The 19,245-nt window shown below is 37.1% G+C and overlaps 1 long non-coding RNA gene across 1 annotated transcript in view; it reads right to left on the bottom strand.

Annotated features, from left to right (window-relative positions):
* The window catches only part of LOC134758375 (uncharacterized), a 1,115,837-nt gene extending 1,110,480 nt beyond the window's left edge, over positions 1-5,357 (bottom strand). Inside the window, exon 1 of the long non-coding RNA XR_010133555.1 lies at positions 5,175-5,357. This is a non-coding gene — a long non-coding RNA (uncharacterized lncRNA). The remainder of the gene's footprint in view (positions 1-5,174) is intronic.
* Between the last annotated feature and the right edge of the window lie 13,888 nt (positions 5,358-19,245).

The following is a 19,245-nucleotide window of genomic DNA, read 5'->3' as shown; positions in this document are numbered from 1 at the left end:
GATGAGAACTGCAATACCAACATAGTAAAATTCATGAGAAAAAAAATCCAGTCAGTATTATGTGATGCTAAACTATGCCAGCTTCAGAACATATTTCCCTTTTAAATAAATAGTCCTCATATTGTGAACATGATTTCTACAGCTTGCTCTAAGGAGACGTTTTCTCCAGGGCAAGCTAGAATCCATGTGAATATTTTATATATAACTTACAGAATTAAGAACATCACTCAGTAGTTCTCCAGAATTTTAGAGTAATTGAGGTCAACATGGAAACTTCTGGATGAGGGAATCTACCCACAAGCAGGAAAATGCAATAGAAAATAAATGAAGAAACATGGTTCATTGGACAGTGAAAATCAATGATGGGGAAATGGACCATTTTTGCCTCAGACATTTTTCACTGCTCATTGAGTCCAGTTCACCTGCTTGTGGTTGTTAACTTGGCAATTCTACTTTGGTAAGTCTTTTGGTGTTAATTATGACCACCTGCTGTCAACTACCCATGAGGCAACTAAACTCTGGTTGTTTTGGTGGATAAGAGACATCAGTTTTTGAATTTCAAGGAGTTTTTTTCTAGCAATATTTCTGTGAATATTAGTATGGAGAAAAAATCTTAGAAAATAAATTTTCAAATACATATTTTGATCATCTTAATGCATCAGATTGCTTTAGTAATGAAGTGTTTTCAGGACATTTTACATAATGTTCTTCTCTCATGTCAATAATGAAAGATACTATCCATTTTAGTCTTAATTTCCTATAATGACTTTTGCCACATTTCTCCTTCAGAAAGCAGGTGTTATAGGCTGAGATGTTTGACAACCAATTGTGACACTGACTATAACACTTTTTTTAGAAGAGATGGCCTAGTTATATATTATTCCGGAGTAAGGTCTGTAAAGGTTCTTTATAGCAGAGGACATTTACTTGATAAGAATCAATTTTGTATAAACCAGGTAAAGTGGGATTATGAAGTCTTCAGTGTCCCTTATGAAGTCTTCAGAATCCCTATCATTTTCTGTATATTAACCTTTAAGAACATATACTGTCTGGAACATAATGGTGAGGAAAGAGTTGCTAAGATGTTTAATGTACTTAAGAAATGTTTGCTTGCAACCCTTGAGGACTCCCAAGTAGAAACTTCTCAGTTATCCAGATTTGTTCTCTAGTCTTAGACTCTAAAACTATCACTCAGTAGGCACCGGAGGAGGGGATGTTATCTGTTTCTCTTCCCATGACACACTCATTATGAGGCAAGGCCTAGCGTTATATTTATCTTCCCTCAAGAAATGCTTGTAAGTAACATGGATGAGAGCTTTTCAGGTCTTGGATTTAGATTTGAAGGTGCTATTATTTCACAAAAGCCCAAGGAGCAGCCTTAGGGAAGTAACCCAGGGCGAAGTGTCACGGTCTACTTTTTAAGTTAACAAAACTCCAGCTTCATAGAGCTCCCTCCAAGATGTCTCCAGAGTTCTTACTGCCCCAGGGTCTCAGCATCACTCTTGTGGGTAGTCTTTCATCCACAGTAAACCTAAGAGTACCACTGAGTTTAGAATCAAGATACTTTTCCCGTGTATTTTACAGAATAGTGACATTGATTGTGGTTCTCCTTTGGGATGAGTAAGCATTCAAAGGTAATTAAGTCAAGAAGCTAAATATGTTATTTTATTCTGTCTTCATTTATGTTCTTAAATGATTTTTGGGATTACAACCTTAAGAATAACCAAAATTGTTTATTTTTTCCAATTCTCCTAAAGTTTTTAGGTTGATTTTAAAAAGAAAGGCATATAATAATAAATAATTTTAAGATACATATTTTCATAGAATCAAACATTTATTGAGTACCTGGAATGTGTTGGCGTTATAGACATAATGTATATTTGTTCAAAAATTTTCCTTACCATTCTGTAGCCTATGATCTATTTAAGAATAAAGAGAATATGTAGAGCACAGGGCAAGTCCCTAATGAGTGACTCTGATGATTGGACAGAATGTCAGGGAATAGCATGCTCACCTTGCATCTGTTCACTGAAGAGATGAGGTTGAAGCACAGTTTTTAGACCAATAGAATGTTTGAAGATGAGTATTTGACATAAAAGAAACATTTACTAAGATATTCGCCTCAGTACTTCACACTTACCATAGAAATGAAAATTTGAAATAGCTGAATCAGCTTCTAAACATTTCCTCATTAATCAGGAACAAATAATTTGATTACAGGAGTAAGTATGTGAGAGCTATGCCTGATTCTGGATCTCTGCTGTTAGATTTGATAATCTGAAAATTCAAGTCAGTGATCACTTTGCTGGGAGAAACTATTCATTCGAATGAAGAAACAGAACTCATTGAAACAGACTGTTAGAATTACGATTAGAAACATAAACAGAATTCAGATGTCAAGAACTGGGAAGAGTTTGAGACTTTACTATACTTGCAAGCTAAGAGGTTAGACTGCCACAGTTTAATGAGTGCTAGCAAAAGACAGGAGGCTTCTAGGTCAGAAGTAAAGAACAGTTGATTATTCATATGAACAGCAGCAGCTAGTGTTTCAGCATTTGAATTGGTTCCCTGAACCCAGGGTGGGAGCAAACGGGGCCATGTGACACCTTCTCATGCAATGGATTGTGTTACTGGAGAGGAATCCTCAACCTAGAAAACCTGAATCTTCTATATAGGAAATAAACAACCTGCATTCTGCTCCAAATGGAGGAATTACCTCTGTTTTCAAAACCATTCACTATATAAAAACCTTGAAAGAATAATCCAGAAAAAAGACAGTTGATATCTCTGCTCATAAGACATGCAGTGACACAATAAATCCATGAAGATTTCTCTCAAAATCAAATTAATAGTTAACACTTATAAGCATCATCTCCTTAAGCATTTCACATGTGTTAATGGAATATGAATAAGCAGCCTATGAGGTCACTGTGGTTTTTCACATTTAAAAGTTACTTGTCTTTATGGACACCGGTGGAAAATTGAAGCAAAGAGATTTCAGCAACTATCCCAAAACTTAAACAACTTTGCATTGTTGAAACTAAGCTGAGAGCCTGTTCTCATTACTATCAGTTTCATCTGATGAAATGCATCTCCTACCACCATAGATACTAGTCATGTAGCCACGGGTGACTCACATAATTCATACAGGTTAAACTAGAAGATAGAAAACCAGGGCTCTGCTTGAAAAAAGAATAGGATTATCTATTTACTTGCATTCATATCTGCCTCTGTGGTTTTCCAATCCAGAATATAATGCCTGCTCCAAGTTTCCAGAATTCAAGTACAATATTGTCTTTAGGCTTTTTTAATGAGCCCTGGTAACACAATATTGAACGTCAGGAAACCTGGGTTCTAGTCTGACTATATTATTACATAAAAATATTTTCTCCATCTTGGGTCTGAGATTTCTTACATGTGATACAGACGATGATCTCTAAAAATCATTCTAAGTCTATATTCAAAGAGATTGTGTATCTCTCCTGATTCTAATATTTAAAATAATTCTGTCACTATGACAATGTTAGATGCTTAGTAGGTTATCTGAAATATTAACTATATTAAGGAACAAAGCCTTTTGAGCACAAGAAAGAGAATTCCCGTGGTCATGCTAATTGACCAGAAGGCTCCCAAGCTGAGCTTGGGTATAGCTTCAGAATTCCTTCAGAATTTCAGGCAGCTAGCTACTGGATATTGATTAGAATTGTTCTGTAAGATAAAAGTACTTTCTGCCCCCTTTGGAAGATATTCTAGATCAACACTCTTGAATTACTAAACTTAATAGAACAGTTCTGAAGAAATGGAATGTTTTTCTATTCACTTATTTTTTTTTTTAATGGGGAAGTTCTGGGATGAAGACGACTGTGGCTCCCTTGAAGGAACTTAAGAGTCAACTGTGAAAGAAGACATATGAGTCAAATCATGTGATATAGTGAGTTAAATGCTATAACATGGATATTTATAATTAGCAGAGATGATCAAAAGAAGGGAGACATCAAATGTGCTTAGCAGAAGACTTCAGAGGAGAAAAATTACATAGGAGAGTTTATTAATTGGCCTAAGGAAGACAGTATTTCAACCACAGAAAATATATCAGAGGAAAACAGCAAGTTGGATAATTTCATATGCCTGGTATGGAGATGACAAAGCTAGCAAGGAACAAAGATGAGGCCTGGTCCCTGGTGAGGACTTGCATGCCATCAATACTATAGGAAATGGCAAATAAGTGGTATTTTTAGAAACAAAGAGTAACATAACCACACTTTGATTTTATAACACTTATTCTGCCTGGTAACATGATGAAAGATATTTTAAAAAGGATAGAAACAGAGCCTGGGAACTAGTTAAGAGATTATTATGAGGCCAGGTGTGGTGATTCACATCTGTAATCCCAGCACATTGGGAGGCCAAGACAGGAGGATCACTTGAGGCTGGGAGTTCAAGACCACCCTGGGCAACAAGCATGACCACATCTCTACAAAAAAATAAATAAAATTAAAAACAGCAACAATATTTAGTTGGGTGTGGTGGCACATGCCTTGTAGTCTTAGCTACTCGGGAGACTGAGGAGGCAAAATTGCTTGAGTCCAAGAGGTCAGGACTGCAGTAACCTGTAATAACGCCACTACACTCCAGTCTGGGTGACAGAGTGGGACCCTGCCTAAAAAAAAAAAAAAAAAGGGTTATTGTAACCATCTAGGAGAGAGATGCATGGAGTTTGACCTTGGGCAGAAGTAATAGGAACGAAGAGTGCATGGCTTGAGAATCATTTAAGCACCCTAGGTTCCTAGCGGACACTGGGAAAGGAGGGAGAGAGGAATTGAGGATGACAAATTTCTGTCACTAGTAACAGAGTGTTTGGTAGAATTACCAATGAGGAGACAGCATAAAGCAAAAGGATAAAATCTGAGACCCAAGTTAAGGAGAAACATGACAAACTCGATTTTGGATATGTCCGTATTAAGATATTGAGAACCCACCAAGAAGACATAGCTGACAGAAAAATGGATTTGCAGATCTGAGCTCTGATAGGAGTTTCATACTACAGAATTGCTTCACAAAATAATAGTTTTAAGGTTAAGAACTAGGAACTGTATTTTCTAAATTCCAAAGGAAAGCAGTATTTCAAGAAGTAAGGAGTGTTGAGAAATTAATAGAAGGAGAAAATACCCTACCTGGGAGTTAGCAAAAATTCCCTGGTGATCTTAGCCAGAACTGGGTGTTTTTCTGGAGTTTTGGTGAAGAGGTGAAGTTTGGAATGGGCAGGAGATTGAATAAAAGTGAATATTGTGGTCCACTAGAGCTACATTTAAATTGGGATGGTTTGTGATGAAACCAACAGAAATCCAGCTCAAAATAGCTTTTGGATGAGGAGAGTTATGATGTTACCTAACAGGAATTTAGAGGCAATTTAGGCTCTGGCGTTACTTAATTCAGCATTTCAGTGTAACCAGGGCATTTCTCTTTGAGCTTTGCCCCCTTCACCAAGCCTCATCCTAAAACTGATTCTCTAATGGCTTGAAGGCAGATTATAGGAACAAGGTTTTATTTACTTATATTTCAGAAAGAGATAGAGAGAAGCTGATACACCAGCATGGACTATACACTGGGTTCTTCCATTTTTTAAAAGCAAACTTTAAAGACATATCTACCCTGGTCCAATAACAATAACTAGAGAAAATTCAAGTGCTGTTAGAGAGAATCCACCTCTGAGGTTGGGTCCAGTGGAGAGCTGAACAAAATTACAGTTCCATCAGTAAAAAGGAGGGATCACAACATGCTGGGGAGGCGACCAAGAGTGTCCATTTTAAGCGATGAAGGGGAGAAAAAACCGATCCCTAGTGAAAGGGGAAAAATACACAAGTCACTGGATATTGCGCTGTCTTTTGTTCTTTTCCCCATGGTTGTTTTGTGAGATTTGAGCATGTTTCTGCATGGAAGAAATGTGTCAAGGAGGGGGAGGTTGAAGGTGGAATAGAGAGAGTGTGATCTCTGGAATAAAGCCTCCGGGCTGACAGGGCCTGACGGGGTGCATAGCACAGCAGAGATCACCAATGAGGAGGAGGGACTGATGGGCATGCAGATGTATTTAAGGTCTGGGGGAAAGTTGGGAATGATGTTGTGAAATTCCTGACCCCTGATGGCCTTTATTTTTCCTGTAAAGCAGAAAGGGGCAATAGCCATTTGGGAAGAGTGATGGGCAAATGGGTACTAAGCAATAATAATAATAAAAAAAATTCTCTTTGCTTCCACTTGTAATCTGTCTTCCAGCTCTAAGTCTGAGTGTCAGTGTGACACCCTTCACCTTCCCGCCATGCTCTTTGGCCCACCCTGTCTCTCAGTTTTTCTCTTGGGCCACTTTGGTGCGATCAGCTTGAATCCTGTGCCCTTCCCTGCCTGCTTTAGCACCTTCTGCCTCCTCTAATTTCCTGCTCTTTGTCCCCTTTGATTTCCCTCTGGGGCTTTCTGCTCACATCCATATTTCTCCACTGTCTTCTGTCACGACCTTCAACCCCCTTGTCTGAGAGAAAGCTGAAGATCCCGTTTGAAGAGGTTGAAAATAATCTTATTTTATACAAAATAGCTTACTACAAAGAAAAAAAAGGGTGGAGGGAGGCTGGCTTTATGACAGCCAAAAATGCCATCAAAATAACTTTTCTCAATGTTTTTGTTATAGCTCTATTATTATTTAGCACTTGAGAAATAATGTCTTTATACTAAAGAATGGTGAGACATTTATTGGCACAAATTAAAATAGATCAAAATAAAATTTCATGTCAAAATAATGTATTTAGTGATTCTAGCACTAGGTAAGTATCTAATGCTCTCATTTTCCCCATCAGTTCATAACTTTAGATTTACACAAAATGAATGGCAATCCATGCTAGTAATTTCCTCATTTGCCTAAAGTATTTACTAGTAGTAGAGTAAAATCTTTGACTATTTTCCATAGGTTTTTCATTTGGGCAAATACTACTTTCAATATGACATTATAGAAACAGCTGGATATTTCAGTTCATAAAGTGTTTTTGAAACAGACAAAAGACTAAATTTTGGAGTGGGCCCATTTTGCTCTCTTTTTATAGGAAATGGACATAGACTTATTCTCCTTTCACTGGTAGCATGACCTACATAAATTGTGTGTGGCTGTGATTTTCTCATTTTCCCCAGTGAGAGGGAAAAAGCTCCCCTCCCCCATTGCCCTCCTGCTGCCACAAAAGGGGAAAAAATGATCACAAGAGCTTTGAATACAATTTTTGTTGAGCTTGTTTTTTTTTCCTCACCTTAGGTGACCAGATCGATAGACCATCCAGCAGCTGAGAAAATATCAGATGACTGGCATACAGCCAGAGGCAGTTTCTGTTGTGCAGTGAGAGTCCATTCTGATATCACAAAATTGGAAATAAATGGTATATAAGGAGATACTCATATCTCAATAAATTTTAAAAGGAAATGCAGATGTTAAAATGTGTCATAGTAACACTAATGTCAGAATTCCTTTTCCACAAAAATCCAATATAATAACACAGAGTTTCCAAGGCCATGAGAGGTTTCCCATATTTAAAAGTTATTTGTCTGTGTGAATGGTTATTAATATACAATACCTGCCATGTGGTCAATGCTACTCTATTGGGCTGTGATAAAGATGGCTGCTCCCATGCCCAACCTTTTTACAACAAGTGGCTTATGTACACTAGGTATCAAAATGGAACATCTACCATAAAAACCAGTATGTTGCAACACAGTTTTTCTTCTTCCCTTCCTGTCTGCATAAGAGACTTAGTTCATGAAACTTAACTAACTCTCAGAAAGGGGAGGGGACTCATATGTCTAACCTTCTTCTCCATTCCAGAAACCTTTTTCCCCCATTCCAGTATCCATTTATTTGAGAGCATTTGTTGAGCTTCTAGATTAGATAAGGCATCACAGAAACAAACAAACAAATGAACAACAACAACAAAAATAATCACAAAATCTCAGGGAGGTAGGAATATTAAAGCCAGCTTCTGGGCCCAGAATATGCATCTATATCTTATTCATTTGACTTTCACTAGTTTGTTTTTGTTTTTTAAAAACTAAGTTGATACTTTTCTGGAAAGTCTTAGTCGACATCATTGCCATTGCCCTTCTAAAAAATTCTGTGAAAAGTGTCTTCCTTACATGTTTTTATGTTTTGATTTTACCATAATTTATAGGGAAAATAATAATAATAGCAACAGCAATCAACATGTATTGTTCAATACTTCATGTGTAGCAGTAAGTACTCTATTTGCACTATTTCATTTAATGCCGGCAACAACCACTTCTTCGGTAAGACTGCCACTCAGTTCTCTGTGGACATGGTAGCAATTCATGGGACTCAGAGTGTCCCCTGTGAGGTGAGCCTTTCTTAGCTGCCTCAACACTGCAAACCGTTCCAGGACTGGCAGCATTGTCAAGGAGGCCTCAGCTCATGCATTTGGTCACCACATCAAACCCTGGAGGAAAAATGAGTGGCTGAGCCCTTACCCTTTCCAATGTGAGCTGACTAGCTACCTTCCTGTAAATATAAGAGTCTCTCAGGATTGTGCTATGATACCTTAAGTCCCTGTTTAGCTCAGTTACATTAAAAAGGTTTTCCAAATTTATTCAGCTACTTTGATCACTCTTTAGAATTCATCCTTCTAGAACTTGTAGGCATTAAGGAAGGGATTGATTACTAGTTATTGAATGCCGATTACAGGTATTGTTTTATTTAATATTCATATCTACCCTGTGAAATAATGCTAGTATCTTCTTTTATATAAAAGGAAACTGAGGCACAGTGGGATAAAGCACCTTGTCCAGGATTCACAACAGAAAATGGTTGAGAGCAGGATTCATGCCAGCACTGTCTGACTCCACAGCTGTTGCTGTCTTTACCATTACATACCCCTCAGCTTTCCCATGCAACAAGGCTGGCAATGCCTCCAAATGTACTCATAGAATGAATGTAAGTTGCAGGCCCTGTGCCTAGACTCACCATATAAGGAGAAGTTCCTTGAAGGCAGAGAATGTCTGGTGCTTCACTGATCTATGCCTATAGTTCTGCAGGCAGCCCGTACATATCCATGACTCCCTGACAAACCAGCAATGGCTTTCCTGTGGTTTACATCAATTCACTTGAATTTAAAATTCCAGGGAAAGAAAATGTGGCCCTTCCCAGAAATCCTTGAAGTATGCTAACTCCAGTAACTTCTCTATATCATTAAGAAAGAGTGTGTTTTAGGGACTGAAATTTGAAAACAATTGAGCATCTGGTAAAAAGTGTAGGATACTAAGTTCAAAAATTCTAGAACAAAACCTAACTTCACAAGAACTAGTAATGACATGCCTACATTTCCTAAAATGGCAAATATACTGTTTTTTTGTATGCATCATAAAGATATGGCAAATTAACATTGCATACATAGATATATCCACTGTACCTGACTTGACTATGTCCTTGAATAGAAAAAGGACTCATTTTCTAATTTTTCTCATATTTAATACTAAATGTTCTATATTATATATGTGTATGAGTACACATATATTAAAATAAATATATATAGATATGTGTATATCAGAATGATAAACAGGTCTATTCCAAAGGATATACCTATTTGAAATTTACATCTAATGCTTTTTTAATGATCTGCAGTAGACAGTTACAGTATTTTTCTGTTATGAAGAATGATTTTAAGAATATCTCCACAATGTGCATTCATCAGACAATTTAAAATGTTGTTAATAAGCAATTAAAGTATCTTTGGTATTCAGACGCTGAATCCATTTGTCAAAGATAAGTTCATCTTAATGTTTTAGAGTGTGCATTATATCTACCTCATTCTTATTCCAGGAACTATGCCAAAATTCTCTCTTCAAAGAAGAAAAATAAGAGGCATAAATATTGCCTTGAAATATGATAGAATGCAAGAACTTTTGCTCTGGCAGTAGAACAGTTTTATAAGAATTGAGGCTAATTTCATAATCTTTAGCAATGCAGATATGTATCTTTAGTCTCATGAAGATCGTAATTCCTTGCCAAGGTGAGCACTTCAGGTACGTTTTAATTTTTTGACAAAATTAAAAAAAATAAATTTTTGGTTAAGAAAGCCTACAATGGACACACAGATATAAATAAACAGTACTAGATTTTCATCACATAAATAATTTGAAAAAGAGCACGTTAGTAGAAAATTGTTATATTGAAATATTATTCCCTATTGAATATTTTAAAATTACTCCTTAAGAGGAGCATTTCATAGTGTAACCATTTTCAAGGGGAAAAACCTCCCACAAAATTCATGTTCAACTGACTCAAATAATAGTGTTAAATATTCATTCATTTTAATTCTACCATGAAAAAAGTTGGTCCCAGTGTAATGAACCACCACTATTTATTTCAAATGCAATTTATTAAAAATGCATTCATCGCCTAAAGGCCTTTGGGAACACCCATAAAAAACACAAAAATACGTGAATTAAATAAATACATGAACAGCTCAACTCATTAAAAATAACAGGTTGAAAGAGTACCACATCAAAGAGAGATATTTTGTATCTTATGTATACACAATTTAATTATAATAGCTTGCTCACTGTCTGTCTCTACTGAAATTGATATAATTATTTTGTTTGATTTTGATGTTATTGGTTGAAGATGGCTGAGTAAGAACATTATTTAAGTAATGAAGCAACTATCAGCTAAGATCCAACAGAATAGCCATTAGGGAACTTTTCTGGTGCCCAAAAAGTGTTTCGGAGCCTTGTACAGAGCCACATTTAGATCACTTAACTATTTTCTTTGCACACAAGTATAATTCTTTCTCTTCTCTCTGCTCTCTGACTTTACGTTCATGGTGGATTCTATTAACAGACTGAAAATATTCAGCATCTACACAAAGAGACAGATCTGTTCGTAGACAACGTAAGTGGAAGCCTCTTTCCTCTTTGCTTAAAGTTTCATAAGACTATCTGCCCCAAATATCTCCTTTGCTGGTTTAACCTGGCACTTGAATTTTCAGATGTCATCCTAAATACATGCTCACACACACACAACTCACATACACAAACACACACACGAGAAAATATTTGAAATAAGTCACTATAGATTGTGTATATGACACAGGAGGGGAGGGGTGATGGTCAGCTGCCTTTTCTGTTGGCAGAATTGTACAGATGAATGTATTTGATTGTCTAGCTTTGTAATAATCAATATCTTGAGGAAACTGAACAGGTGGGTTTGGGTTGCGATGGTGGAAATGTGAAGAAACAGCCTTCAGCACTGTGTTGGGAGACTATAACAGAAAAGGATGGGAGAAGGGACCTAAAGTAGAAAAAAAAAGTGTATCAAAAGGAAAGAAAAGTAATCATTTCCCTACTTCTCAGTTTTGCTTAAGGCTAACCCTGTTCTAATAACACATTGGTTTACTCATATATTTTTTACTGTGTCAAACTTTAAGCAAGAAAGATCACATTTTTATTATTTAAAAACCCTAATATCAATAGAACTTTAAAAAATTTTGATGGGCACCTGGGAACCTGACAATAAACCATCTAGTTATTAGAGGTCTTTTCCTGCCCAGATGACTATCTGTGTCTAATAGAGAAAGCTGCTCCCACTTGGAGGCGGTAAAGTCCAATATCACCCGACATGTACCAGGGAACAAAGGGGATAATGAAGGCAAGGCTTGATTCAGGACAATGGAATCAGGATCTCAGAGTTCTAAGAGTCCCTAGAAGGGCCTTAATGTCATTGATTTTAGGAATCTGCACTATGTTTGAATAATTTCACTAGCATCTCTAACCAAGTTGGCCTTCAGCATACACCTGAATACCTTGACGGTTGGTGAAACAGTAGGTGGTCAAGCAGCTAGCTCATCATGCCAAGATCCCCAGCTCATCTCTATGTTTCTTTTACTGCTTACCCTCCTGGTTTACTGTCCTATGCCAGGCCAGTCTTTTTGCTGTTCCTCAAACATAACAAACCTGAGGGCCTTTGCACTTGCTCAGCCTTCTGCATATGCCCCCATCTTTCTGTGCGTCTCCCTCTTTTCTTCATGTCTCTGTTCAAATGATATTCATTAGCAGTGTCCTCCTTGACTGCTCCAGCACTCTCACCCCACTTATCTTCTGTTACTTTCTTCCAGAAGACATACTGTTACCGGGCATGTTGCATATTTAATTTTGTATTCCATTAATTTAGGACTTAATGTGTTGTCGGACAGCCACATCCCCAGTGCCTATATGGTTGCTAATTCATAGTCAGTGTTTAGTAAATATTTTTTGAATCAAAGATTGGAAGGTACCACCACCCAATTGTAGAAGCCAGAAACCTGGGTGCATTTATGTTTTGTCCTCTTTTTAAGGGCCTATATCAAATTAATTTTTAAAGCCCTACTGGTTATACCTCTAAGAGAGAAATCTATGTCCCCTTATTGCCACTTCTGTGATCAAAGCCCCATCATCTCCTGTCTAGATTAACACAACAGCTTCTAATTGACAGCAATGGCTTCCAACTTCCTGCTGCAGGTCTATCTCCTGTACATTTGTTTCTATAATGCAGCCGAAGGATATCTCTAAAATACAAAAAGCACCATCCCCTTCCTTGCTTAAAATTTTGTAATGCTTCTCATTCCCCTTAGATAAAATCCAAACACTTTAGTGTTTCTTATTTTTTTAAAAATCAGCAGCCTCATCTTTCTCTGAGATTTTCCATTCAAAGTACAGTCATATGCCACATACTGACTTTTGAGACTATGTATACAATGGTGGCCTCATATGATTATAATACTATATTTTTACTGTTCCTTTTCTGTGTTTAGATATCTTTAAACACACAAATACCTACCATTGTGTTACAATTTCCCCAATTTTTCATTAGAGTCACATGCTATGCAGGTTTGCAACCTAGTAGCAAGAGGCTCTGCCATAGAGTGTAGCTGTGTAATAGCCATACCATCTAGGTTTACAGAAGGACACTCTATGATGAAACCACCTAACCATGCATTTCTCAGAACATATCCCAATCTTTAGGCAACGTGTGGCTTTCTGATTAGACTCACTTTCTCTGAGCAGTCTTCACCAGTCTCCCTGAACTATGTCAGCTAGTGCTACATTGTGTTTTCTTTCTTGTTGGACTTATCACATTACCTTATATTTTGCTACGGATTGGATATGGTGTGCTTGGCACCACTGAGACTCTTGGTGACATTTGATCCCCAGCGTTGAGAGTGGAGCCTGGTGGAAGACATGTGGGTCTTGGTTGGTGCCATTCTCGCTGGAGTGAGTGAGTTTTTTTTTAGTTCTCATGAGAACAGGGTGATAAAAAGAGCCTGGAACCTCCCACTTCTCTCATATTTGCTACACATGCAGGCTGCCCTTCACTTTCCTACCAGGAGTGAAAGTTTCCTGAGGCCTCACCAGACACAGATGCTGGCACCAAGCTTCTTGAGAGCCTGCAAGAACCATGAGCCAAATAAACCTCCTTTCTTTATAAATTACCCAGCCTCAGATATTTCTTTATAGCAACGTAAAACCGACTGAGATGTATTTGCTTTGTTAATTATTTCTTTGCTGCTAGTTCAATACTATACACACTCTGCCGTCAAAGAGCATGTCTGTCTGTTCATCATTGGACCACCAGAGCCCAGCATACAGTAAATACTCAGTTCAATACAAATGTTTGAAAGAAGAAAGAAATTCAAGCCTGAATCTCATAATGTCACCTTAATCTTAGACTGGACATTTTGATGTAGTTACAGAAATAGGATTTATTTGTCTGGGATTTCTTGATTTTGTCACTAGCAGTCTTGAAATGGTTGATGATGTCTGGGTGATAAAATGGTGTGGTCAAATAGATTGTATAAGCATTTGTTCACTTGGCATCTCTGTATTGAGAACCAACTATGCATCGAGCACTTTTCTAGGTGCTAGAAGGGACTTCTAGAGATAAGTGGTGGGAACCAGACAGATAAGGTTCCTGCTTTCCAAGATTACATGGGGTAGTTAGAAAGACAGACAGTGAACAGGTATATATATAAATGGACAAGATCATTTCTGATAGCAACAGCGGCCTTAAAGAAATTAAAACAGGATTTTGTGATGGAGAGTAACTGGGAGGGAATATTTGCAGGTAGAATAGCCAGGGAAGGCTTTTTCTCCCTTAGGAGTAACTTTTTAAAAGAGTTTTAAATTTTTGTGGGTACACATTAGGTATACAAAAGACTAACTTTTGATCTGGGTGATAATATGGATCCAGACATGCAAATTCCTAAAAGGAAGAGTTTTCTTAGAAGAGGCCCTCAGTGGGCATAAGGTTTCTGTATTTCATGGACAGAAAAGGTGGTGCAATTGGAATCTGAGAGAAGAGGTGAGGGGCCAGATTATATACGGCTCTGTGGCTACTGTGAGTGAGAGTAATTTTAAGTTGAATGGGAAACCATTGGTGCATAGCCACCACTTATAAGACCAAAGTTCATCTACACAGAGTCCAATATATCTCAGAACTAGTATAGTGATTCATGCAGCACACATACCTAATACTACTTCTGTGTAGTAACTCACAAATCATTATAATTAGGAGGCTAGTGAAAATACTGCACTCTCTCCCTCCCTTTTATTTCTTTCTTTCTTTTCTTTTATTTAGTAAGCTCTGAAGTAAGTAGCCCTGGGGGGAGATCAAGTGATGAATAACCTCATTCAGCTCAAAGAAACAACAAAAAATCCCCAGTCGAATGGTTCATTGCAAACAGCAAAATAGTCATTGTTTAGTGGATAAGCTTTCCTCTCTTTAGTATCCAGGCAATGACTAATGATTTTCCTCCAAAGCTCCCACTTTTAAGAGAATGAATAAGCCCCAAAGGCCTCAGAGAGATAAGTATTACATTCCTCTTGGTAGCTCAGTTAGTGACTGAGATGGAAAAAGAAACTGGACACTTTTTCAAAGCCAAGATCTATAAACGTGATGGTAGATACTGTACTTCTGTACTCCTAAATCGTTTGGTACCCAAATGGTTTTTATGCCCTTCTATGTATTTTTCCGCCTTATCCATAAACTCACTCATCTGAAGTGAGTTTGCTTAATATATGTTTCCGGGTGCCCTCCCATCAGTATAACTACATTTCCTGTGCTTCCCAGAGGAAAACCACTCCTGTGGCCTGATCCACTGCTCAAAGAGTAATACGAAATTGGATGATGGGTGGCCATGTTGCATAAGTCACAGCTGGACCACACAGTTATTTACATTGTTTTGTTTTCGAGACACAGCTTTCAAAAAACAACAACAAATTACTACAAAAAGTTACTTTAATTTCTAAAACACAAGAGCACATTGAATGCTAATATAAAGTTCAATGCATTAATTTCATTCTCTAATCTCTATTAGGAAAAATGTCATGGGTTAATATATTTGTGCCCTATTTAGAATTGAAGAGGAAACAAAATGGTTAGCATTTGTAACAAGGCCATGCATTATTATAGGAAGGCCATGCCAGGTCACGTATAATAGATAGGGCTACATTATTTTACACGGTAGCCAAAGGGGACTCAACTCAATGACGGGCAATGTTTGGAGAAATATTTGTTTTTGATGTGAAAAGGAAATAGAACTAGAGCATTCTGGTTGATGGGAACCATAAATAAGATTTTCCCACAAAGGATTAGAAAGCAAAAATACTCTTCTCACAGGTCCTGTCGCCTCAAAGTTCAAGGACCGGGTGAAGAGATTGCAATATTTCGTGATGGTAGTGGAATACATTGCACAGATTTCATATGTTGACATTGGCTTTAGTGCTTGGGAGAAATAATCAGATAAAATGAATTACACATTGGTACTGAAGGTTTCACAGAAAGCTGTAGAGAGACTAAAATCCTAAATGGAGCAAACCTCCATATATTTTAATTCATCAGCTAAAAATTAAGATGAGTAATTCTTAAAATTAATCTGATTGACAAGTTTAGTGTGTGATGGCTTCCAAATCTATTTAGGGGAAACTAACGTGGTTTGAGACTTTTTAGAGGTGACAATTACAAACAAGCACCTTCAGCACAAAGATGAAAATTGAACATATTGTAATTATAACAATAAATATATATTAAAATTATCATTGGAAAATTTAAATAGTGTTTGGCATGTTATGAAACCCTTTACTACACATTATACAATAAAAGTCCTACCAAATAAATGTAGCAAATTAACTAAAGAAAAACAGAAATAAAAACAGAAATAATCTGAAAACAGAAATAATCTAAAAAAATTAATTCATAAAATGGCCATTAACTATATAAAACATGTTAAATATCACCAGCAATCAAATGAATGATGCCAAGTCTTTTTAAGAAAATAAATTGATAAAGTTTAAGAAGACTAAATGTGGTACTGAGGTTGACAAGAATATAAACATTTCTTATGGGGAGGATAATTCTAAACACCACTTACAGGCATTCAAATGTTGACTGCCTTTCTGGAGGAAAATTTGCCAATACCTATTCAGCAATTCAACATCTAGTAATTAATCTTAAGAAATTAACGATAAAGAAATGCAAAGACATAGACACAAAGATCAGAATATTGCCTACAGTAATGAACATCTGTAAACAAGTGTCCAACAAGAAAGGATTTATTTAGACACTGATGTTATATTTGTAAAACAAAATACCACACAGCCATTGAAAATAATGCTGTATTTGGGTGGAAGTGAGTGGAGGTATGTCACCGTCAGTTCTTATGTTTTCCTCCAGGTAATTTAATTAGTAGGCACTCCTGGCTTCTCTCCATCTTGTCATATCCCATTATCATGGAGAAATGACCGGCTTGGATTAGTAATTTTGGAAACAGGAAAAGAGTATAAGAGCCTTGTCTTTTCCTCTTGGGTGTCAGTTTTCCTACAGATAGCATTAGCTCTCTTTCACTCCTCCAATATTTGAAATTGTCCAGGCAAGACTCTTGTAGAGCAAAACTTACACCCGGCTAGGACCATCTATTGCCCGGTGGATATGCTGTTTAATTTGGGCTTCAGTATCAATAAGCCTCATTGCCTGCATTGATAAGACACCTCTTGCAACCTAGTCTTTTTCAGCATTAAAAATTACATTTCAACCCCAATCTGCCAACACTTTCATCGTATATCACAACTGTTTAGAACTTGGGTAAGAAAAAAAGTTCTTTTCAGCGGCTCCCTTAACACATCAACATAATATAACAGTATTTAAAGTGACAGAAGGGCTCACAACGTATTGCTAATTAGAAAGAAACAGATATGAAGATCACAGAGTACAAGGGTTTATGCAAAATATTTTAACAGTATTTATATCTGCTTATAGATGGATAAATGCTTCTAATTTCTTGTGTTTAAGTTTGTGTGTGTTTTTAATGTTTCCTGCAATTAGATTTTGTTACTTTTCTAGTTAGATTTAGAATTTTACTTTGATAAGTTATTGCAGAATTCTATAATCTTCTTCCTAAGAGATTATTAATACACAGAAGAGAAATTTGCCCGTGTGAGATGATAGCCTTGATTCTACATGAAGACAAGGTAACAAGTTAGCAGGAGTCTCAAGTCTGTCCCAGAATTACGATGAGTCGCCATATATTTGATGAATCCTTGGTTGAAAGGACATCATTACTACCTTGTCAAATTGCTTTCTCTGAGTTTCAGCACAGGAAAACTGAGTATGTATGGAAACTTAACTGCCTGAAATATTCATTACTCAACCAGAGCTGTGAGATGTTGTGGCTTCCTACTCAGATTTATCCAAGGCCTCTTCTCTTCGCATATGTGGCTATTCAGAGGTTCAGATGAATGCTTTAGATTTCATAAAGCCATTCTTTAGAAACACAATTTGTTCATTAGCTACTTGAAAATACTTAAAATGTTTGCAGTTTTATTTCATAAATGTATGCATTAAATTTTGTAGTGTGTTCGTAACTTCAGACTAAAAACCCTTAAGTAGCACCCCATGAAGACCTTTTCCCAACTCAGTCCAATGTAGCCCAGCTCTTCTGGCTAATAAGCTCTCAGAAACATATATTTGTAAATGTGAACAGAACAAATTTAAATTTCAACAACTCTGGGTATGCACACATCAAAAAGAAATTATGGGAATATAAAAGCATAATTAGCAAAGTTTAAAAACAGCACATTTAAAAATGTTTAAGCTTCCATACAACTGCCATATTTTATGATATAGTCAATCCAATTTCCCAACTTGAAAAATGTTTCCAGTTGCCCCTGTATGATTTCAGAAATTGCATTCATAATCCTAGTCCTGTGCTCTTCCAACATGTTTAGCTATGAAGAATAAACAGCAATTTAAATGCTTGTTTCCATAATATTCTTGCTTATAGAAATTGGAAATTTTACACTTTAAGAGACAAACATATTGCATAACATTTACAACTTCCTTAAAAATATGAAGGAACTCTTCTGAGGCTTCTTATTAGAATAATGGATTTGTGTATCAGTAGCCAATATCTAGTGCCTTTATCTGCTCCGGAAGGAGATCTGATGCCTTCTGTTGTTTACATTATATATGAGCTTTACCAATGCACAATTGCTCAAAGACAACTTTCATAAGAAATTTCAGCAAACACACAGGGTCCCTCTCCCCTTTGACAAAGAAGGTTTCTGGGCTAAAACATACAGCTGTGCAGTTTGTATGTAGCACAACTCCAGGGGCGACACTCCTAGATTAGGAGGTGAATGGAATCCCCAGGGTTGTTGACCACAGTGCTCCAGGCAGGGCCTTTGTGAGATATGAAAAGCTTGGCAACCCCTCAACTAGTCTTTCATATCTTTCCCTGGGCCCATCCCTCAGGCTTCCTTTCGGCTCTAGGGTTCTACGACTTTTCTTTTCCTCATTTTCAAGGCCAGGAGATGGAGAGGTATGAAAACATCAAACTACCTGTGTTCAGCTATCCACATCTCCTTCTAACCGCATACAAGTTTTAAAAAATATAATGTACTACTAGAAAATTTGAGGTACAGTAAGGCCAACAGATCAGGAAATAGCTGCTATTGAAAAGATAGTTTGTTACCCACAGGTCCCTGGAAGAGGAGGCATGCCACACCATGGTGGGGGACATGTGAGAAGGTACTGGGGTCCCTCAAGAGGCAGAAGGGAGAGAGGAAACTGTAGGCAAAAGCCTTTGTTGTGGTTTCCATGGGAAGGAAGAGCAAGGACAGGGTATGCAGGCCCCCTTTTGGTGAGTTTGCATAATTGCAGCAAGCTCTGGGGCATCTGTC

This window comes from Gorilla gorilla, chromosome 3 (genome assembly GCF_029281585.2).
Source record: "Gorilla gorilla gorilla isolate KB3781 chromosome 3, NHGRI_mGorGor1-v2.1_pri, whole genome shotgun sequence".
NCBI lineage: Eukaryota > Metazoa > Chordata > Mammalia > Primates > Hominidae > Gorilla > Gorilla gorilla.
This window is presented reverse-complemented; position numbering and strand designations above follow the sequence as displayed.